The following is a 13,926-nucleotide window of genomic DNA, read 5'->3' on the forward strand; positions in this document are numbered from 1 at the left end:
TAGAGTAGTCACTCTTTGTTCAGCCTGGTGGTGATGAAACTCATCCTCAGTTTTTAGCCACAGTAGCGGCATGGCTCTGTGGAAGCTGACTGGAATATCTCAACAGCTATTGCATGGATAGCCTTGATATATAGCACAGATATCCATGGTGCCCAGACAATTAATTCTAAACACTATGACTTCATATAACATCATATAATTTGGGCAAAATTTTACTTCAGTTTTTGACCAAATGACCCCAAAACTAAGAAGAATGAAAAACTTTCCCATCAGACCTCAGCTGTACTTTGTGTTTTGTGCTACTTTGCAAACGTTAGCATGCTAACTCTCTAAGAACTAAGATGGTGAACATATAGCGTACCTGCTAAACATAAACATGTTAGCATTATCATTGTGGACATGTTAGCATGATGACGTTAGCATTTAGCTCAAGGCAGCATTGTAACAATAGTGTAGATTTACATTTAGTTTCTTAAACACTATGACATTATGTCTTTAGAAAAGGTTTATAAAGGTTAATAAATCTTTGGAAACACCATATCTTCTGTAGCTTTACTGATAACCACTGAATTATCAATATAGAGCAGAAAAATGGATGTAGAGTTTTCTTATAAACAAACAAAAGTTATATTTATATTGAGTGTTACTCAACAAAATCCACTGTGTGTATTCTTGAAGTTTTCATCCATTTTTTTTACTGGCTTACAGGTTTCTTCTTCACTGCCTTTCTTGGCACATTGCTGTGTTTTTTGGCGCATTACAGCCACCGTTGGGGAAACCATTGGTAGGATTGTGTATTGCATCAGTGCATCCTCGTGCACATGCATGAGACAAGCCAAAACAGGATCCACTCATAAAATACACGACTAGAGGTCAGGAACTCGACTGGGTAACTCTTTCATTTTTGGAAGTTTACTTAAGTCCATCAGGACTGAGCTGAGGCTACATCTACGTCATTCAGTCTCATCTTTTTTCTCCTTCTGCCTCCCACATCGTCTCTTCCAACCAGTCACAGCCTGAGTCGCTGGCATACTGTAAATGAGCCCTTTTTCCCTCACATTTCTGTGTTGCTCATCTTGCAGGCACCCACCACCACCACCACCTCAGCTCCACCTTCCAATCGGATGAATGAAGACTCCCTGCGGCGGCCGGCTCAGACGCCCCTCCTGCGGAGCGCTCTACCAGGGTCTGCTCCAGCTGTGGACCACACGAGCTGAGGCCGGCGCTACGCCCAAAGGCAAGCCGAGGCAAGGCAATTTCATTTATATAGCACCATTCAGACACAAGGCAATTCAAAGTGCCTTACAAGGGCATAGAAATACATAGGAAATAAAACATTAAGATTGCATTTAAAGGACAATAAAAGCAAAAAGACAAAAATATATTCAAATGACAATAAAAAGAAAGACATGCAAATAAATAGTCAAAGATTAAAAATAAGTTTTAAGCCCTCATTTGAATAAGCAGTTTTAGCAGACCTAAGGTATTCAGGAAGTTTGTGCCACAGGTGGAGAGCATAGAAACTAAAAGCTGCTTGGTTTTGATCCTGGCAACACTGAGTAAGCCTGTCCCTGATGACCTGAGGAGCCTGGATGGTTTGTAACGTACAAGCAAACCAGAAATATATTCGGGCCTGAGACCATTTAGTGCTTTATAGACTAGTAATAGGATTTTAAAATCTATCCTTTGATACACAGGAAGTCAGTGCATTGATTTAAGGAGCGGTGTAATGTGCTCTATTTTGAGGACTCTGGCAGCAGCATTCTGGATGAGCTGCAGCTGTCTGATTGATTTTTTTGCTAAGACCTGTGAAGACATCGTTACAATAGTCTAGCCTGGTTGAAATTATGAACTAGTTTTTCTGTATCTGGTTTAGATAAAAAAAATCCTTTTTCTTGCAATGTTTTTAAGGTGGTTATAGGCTGATTTGGTAATTGTCTTTATGTGGCTGTTGAAATTTAGGTCCGAGTCCGTAATGACACCAAGATTTCTAGCATTAACATTATTATTATTATTGACTTTTAATCTTTCTTCTTTAGGGCCAAAAACAATTCAGTTCAGTTCAGTTGTAGGAAATTCTGGCTCATCCACTCATTGATTTGTTTAATGCACTTATTAAGAAAATGTAAGGGACTGTAGTCGTGTGGTGGCACTGTTATGTAAAGCTGTGTGTCATCTGCATACGTATAATCTGAACGAGGGGGAGCATGTAGATATTGAATAGAAGAGGCCCAAGAATGGACCTTTGAGGAACTCATAATTGCCAGTTGATCTTGTAAATATGATTTGAACCAGTTGAGCACAGTGCCAGAGAGTCTCACCCACTTCTCCAGCCTGTCCAGCAGTATCAACCATGGTGAAAGCTGCACTGAGATCCAGTAATACCAAAACTTGAAATTTGTGACATGTCACTGCTGAGATGAATGTCGTTAAAGACTTTCACTAGTGCAGTCTTGGTGCTGTCGTGAGGTAGAAATCCAGACGGAAGAACACTGAAGAAATTGTTTTGCACCAAGAAAGCATTGATCTTTCCTATAAACAGTAGGTTTGTTATGGGCCTGTAGTTATTTATTAATCCAGATTAAGCTTTTCTAAAAGCGGTTTAATAACTGTGATCTTCAGGGTCCTTGCACAAAGGCCAGACTGAAGAGAACTATTGACTATCTGTAGTACATTTGATGCAATTAAAAACATTTTTTTTAAAAAGCTTGTAGGCAGAGTGTTAAGGCAGTAGGTAGTAGGGTATAGTAGGGTAGGGCGTGATCTAGGGGGTGAAAATGTGTCAAATTAACTAGTGGTTTTATGATAGTATTTTGCTGTTTGCCTTAACCTCAAAATTTAATCTGTAAAAAGATGCAAAGTCATTGCATGACTTGGTGGATAGCAGTTCAGGAGGGACTGATGTTGCAGGGTTTGTCAGTTTGTCAATGACAGTAAGTAAGGTCTATGCATTATTGTTATTTTTGTTAATAATCTCAGAGAAAAAGGACTAACTTACCCCTTTTAGTTCCAAATTATACATGCACAGTCTCTCTTTATAGATGTTATAATGAATCTGGAGTTGTTGTTTTTTCATTGCCTGCATTCTGCCTTGCTACACTCTTTTTACCAGTGTAGTATTCCTCCATGGTGCTTACCAGAGACAACTTTGATCTTTATGGGGACAATGTTATCAATAACATTTATAACTGTAGAGGTAAAGCTGTCCCCAAGATCATTGTGAGGAAGTGAAAGCAGAGCTGGTTCAGAGTGTAAAAGCCTTGGTGAATAATGTACAGGTGATTTCTCGTTGATATAGCGTCTTCTGATTACCTCTGTTTTAATTCTGCTGGTGTCAGCAGAGATGATCATTTTAAAGAAAATAGAAATGATCAGAAAGGGCAACATCAGAAATCTGTAGAGCCTGAACATAACTAGATTAAGAATGTGTCCCTTATTATGTGTTGAGTTTGTTATATGCTGGGAAAGTCCAAAGTTGTCCAGGTTGTACAGAAGCTCTTTTTCCCTGCCATCTTTGGGACAACACAGTCAAAATCAATACACACAGCAGACAGCAGTTCAGCAGTCATCAATATATATATACGGATATATATTGGGGGCTTGAAGATGGTTATTAATATATACTTGGTGTATACAACCAGTCACTTAATGTATCTTCCCCAGTGTCCTGCAGTGACCTTATATCACCATATCACCACAAAAATGTTGGCATTGTTTCAAGACTTGAGGATGAAGTGGTCAATTGTCCTAGTTTGGCTCTTTCATTTGTGACATTTAACAATACATTTTCAATTATCCAACTCCACGCCCCAGAGTCATGGAACATTTTTCTACACAATAGAGACAATGTCTGCTGTCAGTTATAATAACACTGTCAAAGATGGCCTAGTTCTGGGACAAAATACCATCAATTTTCAAGATATATTTCACCCCTTCTTCCCCCTGAATCATATCTCTTTCTTCCATATCACTCTACTTCAGTTCAACGGGGGGCTTTGATGGCATGACAGAGATTCTGCACATGATCAAACTACATCTACAAAAACAAAAAAAATCCACACATGTACATCTCTACTCTCTATTCTCTCTCTCCACTCCTTTCTTTCACTGCACCGTTATTCTCATCCTCACATATTTGCTTGATCTACAAGACTTAACTCCTAATGAAATGAAATGAAACAGATTTAATGAGCCGACTCAAGTTTCACATTTCACTCATTCTCAAATGAGACTTACTTAAAAGTGACACCTACACTTATCTCTTACATAAGATTCAAAGCTCTTTTTCTTCGTTTGTAGGGAGGTTACCCTCATGTCAAGTTTAGATTAAAGTGGCAGATTTAAGTACAAAATTATGTCTGTTTCAAATTAACTGACCTCCTTGTTGACATGAATCTTGTGACTGATTTTAAAACTGCCAATAAAGGTTTTGTGAAAAGGCTTTGCCCCTCTTAAAGTCCAACTGATATTAAACTGCCTTTTGTGTATACGGCAACATATCTGCTCTGTAAATCACTTGTCCCGTGTTCTCCTTTAAGAAAAAAATCAGAAACCAAAAGGGAGAAATTTATATTTAAAATCGTTTGGACCTGTTAGATGCTGGTTTGGTCGTTGCTCTTCAAAATCCCTGTTAGCGACACGCTGTCCATGACTTGTAGCTACAGCAGTTTGTTTACTTTGTCTCCGTTCATATGTTGTAACACTGATAGTCTGCCAGCTGCTGTCAATCAAACACAGACACCGACACGCTCCCCTCCAGCTGCTGTCAATCAAACACAGACACTGACATGCCCCCCCTCCAGCTGCTGTCAATCAAACACAGACACCGACACGCTCCCCCCTCCAGCTGCTGTCAATCAAACACAGACACCGACACACCCCCTCCAGCGGCTGACAATCAAAGACAGACACCGACACACCCCCCCTCCAGCTGTTGTCAATCAAACATAGACACCGACACGCTCCTCCTCCAGCTGCTGACAATCAAACACAGACACCGACACGCTCCCCCCTCCAGCGGCTGTCAATCAAACACAGACACCGACACGCCCCCTCCAGCGGCTGACAATCAAAGACAGACACCGACACACCCCCCCTCCAGCTGTTGTCAATCAAACATAGACACCGACACGCTCCTCCTCCAGCTGCTGACAATCAAACACAGACACCGACACGCTCCCCCCTCCAGCGGCTGACAATCAAACACAGACACCGACACACCCTCCAGTCGCCTGAGACAAAAAGGAGCATTTCTGATATTTCTGGAAATACCTTTTTTCTGCCTTTTAATAATATAAAAAAATCAACGAACAAAAGTATGTGGCCATTATTCATGACCTCAAAGACAGATAATTAAATGTGATTTTAGTTGGACTTTAACAACCTATTTAAATGTCCTCGAGCAGGACATGGAGCTCCGAGCTGCTCCTGACGAGCAGGTCGGAGCTCCTTACACAGCAGCTCCTCCAATATCGGCGTATGAAGCCGTATTAGTGTGTGTGGGTGAATGGGAGGCATTGTTAAGTACTTTGCAGTGCTCTTGGGATAAAGGCACCATATAAATGCAGTCCATTTACCATTTACAATCACCCTACTTCACACTCAGACTATTACATATTGCATGTTCACACATCTTCACCTTCACAAGAACAATTAAGTGCCTTGCTTGTAGGCACCTGCAGAGAAGCTGTTAATGGAGGGAAGAGTGTTTTTTATTCACCATCCATGACCGTATCTGAGATTTTGGGCCAATGACCTTCCAGTCAAAACTTCTTTAATAAAGCATTGAGCAGGACTGGAGCTCGGTAAATGGAGCAAAATCAATGTGGATAAGACCGTGTGCTATAAAGAATAACAACTTAAAAAAACATTCTTGTTCACGACTTAACAAATTAAAACTTTCTGGTGCTTGTGGTCGACACATGAGGTGACAGATCAGTCTTGAGTGTTGAACATGAAAGCCGGGCCACTACAAGACAAAAAACATGAGGCTTTTACCACGGAGAAAGAGGGATTTTATGAATTCATAGAACACTTAGTTGAGCTTTTATATCCAATCAAGCCTTATTTCACACAGTGCTAAAATGCATGAGCACATATAAAACCACTCTAGGTGCTGTCACTGCATCCATAAAGTCAATATGAGCAATGAAGTCAGGCAACCCAACAAAGATAAATATTTAAAAGGCTCTTATATATATATATTTATTTTTATTTTTTTTTCTTTCTTTCTTTTGGTCAGACAAAATGGTGAAAAAGCAGCTCAGCTCTCTGTTTTCAAGACATCTCGAGGACAGTCTTGGTGTTGTGTTTTGGAATATTTGGAGAGAGATTCATATCTTAAGATGTTGGCTGATATACCAACTGAATCATTTTTATTTTAGTCGAAGTTAAATGCCAAATATGATGTTATTCTTAAAGCATCCCTCTCAATTAAATTCACCTCAATGCAACTTTATTTATTCCTGTAAGAACAAATGTAGCAGTAGTTCGCCACCCAGATCAATAGATAAACACATAGTTCATAAGAAAGAAAGAAAAATAATGTTAATCACAAAGCTAAAAACAAGAGAAAAATATAGGTGGAGTTCTTAAAGGGACCATTTCTGCTTTTCCAACATCCTGTTCTGATGTTGGATATTAAACATGGTCAAAATTCCAAAACTTGAGGTGAAAGTATGAAAAAATGCTGCCTGAAAGTCAAAAGTCAGGGCTTCAACCTGCTCTGAACGCTTCGTTGATGATGTTTTCTTCTACCTAGCCAACTAGCTGATGTCGGCTCCAGACTCAGTGTTATGGGCGGGCCCCGGGGGGCCAGGCCATCCAGGAATCTGCCCCTCCCAGCAGAAATCAGCATCAACGCTGTTTTAACGCACAGGCTTACCGATAAGAAAAGGCCCACGATACTCGGGGAAAAAAAAATTCACAGGAAAAAAACCCTCCTGCCTCGTTCATACGTTATTTTGTCCGTTTGTGGTGTCTGGATTTAGAGCGAAGTGAGACATCTGTCCTGCTTAGTGTCTCTGCTCCGAAACGGAAACTGTCCTGTGGCTGTTTGTCAGCATGTGACACTAGAGTGGGAAGTTTGAAATCTAGCTAGCTGAGATTAGCATACCGGAGCTAACGATCAAAACAGGTTAAATTAAAATGGAATCATGCTTGACTTAACACGTCATTGGAAAGTGACACTGTTAGAACCCTGGACTTCACCGCTCTAATCAAGGACTTTGTCACACGTAAAACCAGGAGGGAGATGTTTTAAATGTACAAATGGACTTTAATACCTGCGGTTATTGATTGATTTGTGCAATATTCTTATGCTTGCACCACTTGTGAGTGGACAGAAGGATGCTTCACTTGCTAGTGTTGTATGAGTTTTGTTTTTTGACAATGGTGCCCCCTTTTATTGTGGCTTTTTAGACTTTATGGCTTGCTTTCATCTGTTAGTGTTTGTGTGTGTGCATTTTGGTGACGCAATTTCTGTATCATATATATATATATATATATATATGCTTCACTGCAGGCTTATTATGATTATATGACTTGTATTTGGTGGCGCAACAGTTGTAAAATTAAATTGCAGTCGTAACATGTGTTGTTTGAGCAATCACAGTCCTGCACTGGACTCCAATTCATGACCTCAGACTTCGGAAGCTAGCAAGGAGGCTAAAACCCACTGACACTAGCATCTGCCAGCACGTCTCTTAAGGTGTCGGGGAGTGAGGTTTACTCACCGCTGGCAGCCGTTACACAGTGAGGAGTGATTGTTGATGCATTATTATTTGCAAATCAAGTGTGGCTGATGTTTGTGCAGGAAATAGTTGAGTCGTGATGGTGCCTGGCCAGTCACTTTCCTCTGGTGCTGGGATAAGTTGGCTCATCGCACATGCCTATAAATGGATGTCCATTCTGAGCTGTGTCTCAAAACACATACTTCTGTTTGTACACTGTCATGTAGTACACTGTGTACACTATCTACTTACTGGCATAGTGCGCAAATTTCTACAGGGTAGTGTTATCTCAAATCAAACACGGCTGTTGTGCACTTACCAGAAATGACGATCGCAAATTAGCATTAGCTAGCGTTAGCATTCGCGTTATCATTCATGCTACCAAATCATTACAGACTGCTAAATTAACCCAATAAACATACTGATGGCTTATATCCGACAACAGAATAGTGGTGTTTACTGCTAAAAAACACATGTATAACTTACATTTGTATAATGTGGCAACGTACCTGGCCGCCATTTCCAGTTTGAAAAGTGGTCCCTCCCCTTCCACTACATAGCCAAGATGGCGACCATTGAGGGCGAGAAGTGTCCATAGTTCCACACTCAACTTTTTGATCATTTTGAGTGCATCATCCGGATACCCAGAGTGCACTGCATTTTTCCATACTTCTCAGTGTGAACGCACAGTGTGAATGCACTCAAAATGTTAAGTGTAAGTACAGAAGTACGCAATTTGAGACACAGCATTAGTTGCTAAGGTGGTTGCTAAGGTGTTTCCATGTGTTGTTCACTCTCATATTTCAGATGTGATTCAGCTCCAACATGTACGGATGGATTTGAGAAGTTGACATTTGGAGTAAAGAAGGAGAAAAAGAAGTGAAATCCTGCTACTATAGTTTGTTTACGTAGCCTGCGGACCCGGAGGAAGCTTCCTGAAGCTGACCAATCAGAACAGAGTGGGCTCATTGGGAGGCGGGGCTTTAAAGAGACAGGAGCTAAAACGGCCTGTTTCAGACAGAGGCTGAACTGAGGGGCTGCATAAAGGACCAGTAGAAGATAAATAAGGAGTTTTTAACTGGAAATCATGTGAAGATATTCCAGTAGAGTTAAAGATAAAAAAATATATAGACAAGTAAATGTGCAGAGTATGTCCCCTTTAATAACTATAACTATACTACCTAAACTATAATACCTAAACAACAATCTAAAAAGATACACGAGGTAATGAGGTGTACAAGCATATAAAGCATTTTAATATATTCTCAGAGTTGTCACACAAATTATGTCTTAATGTAAAATATATTTTTTATATTTATTTAGTTTATGTCAGTAATGCCACCCACACCGCTCCACGTCACTTCACTGCAATGCACAGATATTGATAAAACCTGCATAATGATCATTCACACCCCGGATCAATGTCATCATCATAACTCCATTCAGCAGGCGTTGAGTAAACATATTGATTTATTTGCTCATGATTAGGGCGCATGTCTTTAGAGACACAAATAGGCTGTGGCCCACACAAGTATGGAACTGAATACCTCACCAGAGGCGGCTGCTGCAGGAGAGGAGAGGAGGTGGTGGTGGTGGTGGGTAAGAAGAGGGGTAAATAAGGAGAGAAAGAGACAGAGGGAGTGACATAAGGAAAAAAGAAAAAGAAGAAGAGAAGGGGAGAAAAGAGAGCGAATAATAGTGAATGAAAGAGAAGTAGAGAGGTGGAGGGATTGAAAAAAAAAACGGGAGAGGGGGAAGGCAGTTTGGGGGTGGAGTAATTCAGAGAATGCAAGGCACTGCCCTCTCTCTCTCTCTCTCTCTCTCTCTCTCTCTCTCTCTCTCTCTCTCTCTCTCTCTCTCTGCACTCCTCCTCCGAGTGGAAATTCATCCTTCAGGCTCAGCAGCGGACATTTGTGTTGAGGACCTCGGGAGTGCGGGACGTGTCCAATTGTGGAGGCTTCAGGTCCGACAGCAGCAACCTCCCCCAGCCGGGTTCAGGAGGTGTTAGTGGCCGCACTGGTGCCTCCGTTGCCCCGCTGTAGCGACTCAAGTAGTGATTACACCACTACAGATGATGATGATGTGATTTTCTTTTTTTTATATATATTCTAATCACTAAACCTTACATCGATTATTTTTTTACTCATATTTTTTTCATTCCTGTGAAGGATTTTTTTTTTTTGGGCTGGTGGTTCAATTTCAAGTCCGCGCACTGTATACTACTCCATATGGTGCTTTTTTTTCTGTTTCATATTCTTCATTGTGAATCAGGTTTCCACCTTCCGCTGCGACTACCAACTTTGGAGCACCGGAGACAGCCTGTCGCCAGTCAGGGGCGACTGAAAGAGGAGATTTGACAGCGAGCAGCAAAAGCCTAAATTTGTCCGCTTGACTCTGTGTGTGTGAAAAGGGAAGGAGGAAAACCGAGCTCCCCTGTCGCCACCTCCGCCACCAGTCTCCCTGCTCCACCGCACGGAAGAAGAAGAAGAAGAAGAAGAAAGGAACGGAGGATTTAGCCGGAATAACGGGGGGAAAGGATATAAACCTGGAGGAGATTTGACGGTCAGTTTCCTTTTTTAAATCATGCCTCTTTGTTGTCGTCACATATTCGCTCCCGTGTGTCTCAGTTTGCTGAAGATGTGGCATTTTATTGCAGCCTGAACATTTCTTTTTCTCGGGTTTGTGTGTGTGTGTGTGTTGCTGGAAAGAGAAAGTGTTTGTCGGACACATCCAAGGAGAGGAAATGTAGCGCAGAACTATCTCCTATTTGGTTACTGTTGAAATATTATATTGTGCACATTCAGATCAGCGCGAAATTAGGTGCGTTTGATTATACATCCGGGTTTGCTCCGCGGGGTTTGTGTACGCCGTGATTTGCAGCGGCAGCGGCGGCGGCGCACAGCGCTGTGGTCGAGGATATTTTTAGGCAATCGCTGTGTTATTAGCTGACTTGCTGGGCTACTTATCCCAGCTACCGCCTTCACCGCCCGCTCTCCGCCCTTCCTCGCCTCCTTTCCTCGCTCCCTTCCCGTGCGCCCTACCCGCCCTCCTCGGTGCCCGGCGTTTTGGACAGCTGGAGCCCACCAGGCTCAATTCCTCTGGCTTCAAAACCGAACAGGTGCATATTAAAGGCAGGCCAGGGGGTGGTGGGGGGGGCGAGAGAGAAGGGCCTCTTTTATAATTTGGACTGACTGTATCTCACAGGCGGTCACACCGGCCGGGTTTATTTTTGGCACCGTGTGAGGGGATGATGAGTGTCCCCTAAGACTTTAAAATCCACGAGAGGTCCCTGCAATGTGCGCTCAAAGTGAGTTAGTGACCTCATTGTTCTTGCTACTATCTCCTCCTCTAGTGTTTGCTCGTGCTGTTATACGTGCATGCGCGTGTACTACTCTCGTGCTGCAATGGGATTTGAAGTTGGTTGCAAGACATCGGCTGACATGCACATATAATATAAACCTTATTATGAGCGTTTAATGAGCAGCAGTGTTATTAAAAAAAGAAGCATCCCCGGTTCTGTGTGTCCGTGCGTGTGTGTGTGTGCGTGTGTGTGAGAGTGAAAACCTAAATAACCTCTTCAGAGGTGAAGTGCGTGAGTGAGTGCGTGCGTGCGTGCGTACCGGGGATGTTTTCGCCCACCTCGTCTTGATTCCTCTCACGTATGCTTTGCCATGGAGACGTTTGACAGCCTGCCGCGGTCTGGGTATGTCTCCTTTGACCGAGGGGACAAGACACAGGGGGCTAAAAAAAAAAAAAGCCGCTGTGTGAAAAGGAGGATGAGGATGAGGATGAAGGCTCAGATAGATAGAAAAAGTCCCCTAACAGAAAGCTGAGTAGGGCAGTTTATTGAGTTGGAGCGTGAAGTCAGAGGAAAAGACGAGACTCACGCTGCTCAGTCCTGTTTACAGTCCAGAGAATTATGTTTTATGACATATGAATGTGTTTAACAGCCAGGTGATACACCGGAAACCCTGTTTCTATAGTTAGTGTGTGTGTGTGTGTGTGTGTGTGTGTGTGTGTGTTGAGAGGGTCTGGCTTGACTACAAAGGTGTTATTTTTTTATTTATTTTTTTTATATTTTCGACAGTTGGCTGTTGCAGTCTGACCTTTGAGGTCCTGGTAGCGATTCAATTTGTCTGGCTGCTCTCCTGACTATGATCTGCAGAGTGTGTGTAGCCAGTTGAATCCTCCATCTTTTCCAGCAGCAGCAGCAGCCTCCTATCATGTGTTTTACTGTTTTTAATGTTATTTGATTGGTTCAGAAAAACCTGGCTGCTCCATCCTGCAGGCCTCTAAATAAATGAAAGCACGGGGTCGTTCAGTAAAGGGTAATTTGGAGGGTTTGGAGTGGTCCCATGGGTGACATTGTTCTCTACGTCTGAGGCCTAGAGGTCCACCTACTGTTTCTACTGCCCCCAATGGATGTAAATCAATACTTTCTCACTATATTACCCTTCTATCCTGCTCTACTCTCATCTATTCAGCCTTTACTGACGTAAATCAGCCAGACCTGCAGCTGAGCACACTTCCTTGTGTGTGCGTGCGTGTGTGTGTGTAAACAGGCGTCATGTTGATAGAACTGGTGTGTTTTGTAGACAAGCTGTCTTTAATCCTCTACACATACAAGTGTGGTTCGTTTTTCTCATCAGAGCAGCAGGAACAACCTCCACTGATGACGATGATGGTGATGAAGACATGTGTGTGTTTGTTTCTACACCAGACTGTTAATTTGTGTGTGTGTGTGTGTGTGTGTGTGTGTGTGAGGATGTTTCCTGGGTTGCTAAGAGAAGATGTCTTTGGGTGAATGAACAGTTAGCAGTTTAAATCAATGCATCATTTAGGAAAATGTGTGTGTGAGCAGGACATGCCCCCCCCCCCCGGTGCTCCTGCGTTAGTGTGATGCTAGTGCAGCGTTTCACATGTAAACTTGTGTGAATATGAAGCTGCTGGAAAAGGGCAACATGTTCAGTTTCCCCCCGAGATGAAAAAAAACAAGGGTTAAAAAGCAGATTAGTGTCCCGGCAGTTGCAGTAAATAACCTCATCTTGTCTTTTTTTTTTTTTTTTGATGAGGAGCAGAGGACACACACACACACACACACACACACACACACACACACACACATTGAGTGTCTTTATTTATGTAGCGGCTGTACTGTAACAACACAAAGAGGTGAGAAACGCTGCGTCTACGATCTCTTTACCTTCTGCAATGAACAGAGTTTTCATTTTTGCTCCAGTAGAGATCTCTGTGCTGTAACCTTTAAGGGTTAAGTAAACAGTGTGTGTGTAATTTCCTGTGCTGGTGTTTCGTGTGTGTGTGTGTGTGTGTATTTATGTATCAAAGAGTCAACAGCGGTGGAGCTAGTCTCTGAAAGACGCTTCAGTCTCCAGTAGAAAAGGTGTGCTTCAAGGCTTAAGAGGTTTAAATTACCTCTAGAAGGGGGAGCTGCTGCTGCTGCTGCTGCTGCTGCTGCTGCTGCTGCTGCTGCTGCTGCTGCTGCTGCTGCTGCTGCTGGTGATGAGCAGCTCAGCGGGTGTTTGAACGCCGTCGCACCAGATGTGGTGCAGCAGACTCTTCTGTGTTTGGTCTGCAGGAGAAACAACGTCTACGGGTCAGTTTTGTGTGGAAACTCTGGAACTCCACTTTGGTTTTTGTCGCCCCCCCCCCCCCCCCCTCTTTACTTGAAACTTACATAATCTTTTAAGTGCTGAGTAACTTCTGACCTGAGATGCCCTCAAGAGGAGACTCATTGCAGACGTTTTTAAAGAGCTGCGTGTAAAGTCAACGAGGATCAAAAATCTTTTGTTCTGAATGAAAATCAGAAGTTTTAAAGCTCATATAATCCATGAAGAGCTCGACACACACATGACCTTTAGCAAGTCATTCAGAAATCACAGTAGATGAAATAAAGCGCCCCGTCCGTCACTCCGCTAACAAGGCGAAGACTCCGCCATGTTTGTTTCTTTTCAAAATAAATCTGTAAACAACAGCTTCGGCTCTTTTCCTGTTTCCATCTCGGAAAACAAGATTTTCATCGAAAAGGCCGAGTCAGATTGGAGTCAAACATATTCCCCAGACGTTTTCCTCCCTCCTCCCTCATCCTCCTCCTCCTCCTCCTCCTCCTCCTCCTCTCAGGGTGTTTCTTCTGTCTATGTCTGAGCTACTCCATATTTCACAAATCAATATCATCCAA

General features: G+C 42.6%; 1 protein-coding gene across 1 annotated transcript in view; it reads left to right on the forward strand.

Moving 5' to 3' along the window:
• Positions 1-9,372: 9,372 nt before the first annotated feature.
• The window catches only part of dag1 (dystroglycan 1), a 47,860-nt gene continuing 43,306 nt past the window's right edge, over positions 9,373-13,926 (forward strand). Inside the window, exon 1 of the mRNA XM_067586142.1 lies at positions 9,373-10,292. The gene's annotated coding sequence lies outside the window, so the exon portion shown is untranslated. The remainder of the gene's footprint in view (positions 10,293-13,926) is intronic.

Source organism: Thunnus thynnus, chromosome 4, assembly GCF_963924715.1.
Source record: "Thunnus thynnus chromosome 4, fThuThy2.1, whole genome shotgun sequence".
NCBI classification, from domain to species: Eukaryota; Metazoa; Chordata; class Actinopteri; order Scombriformes; family Scombridae; genus Thunnus; species Thunnus thynnus.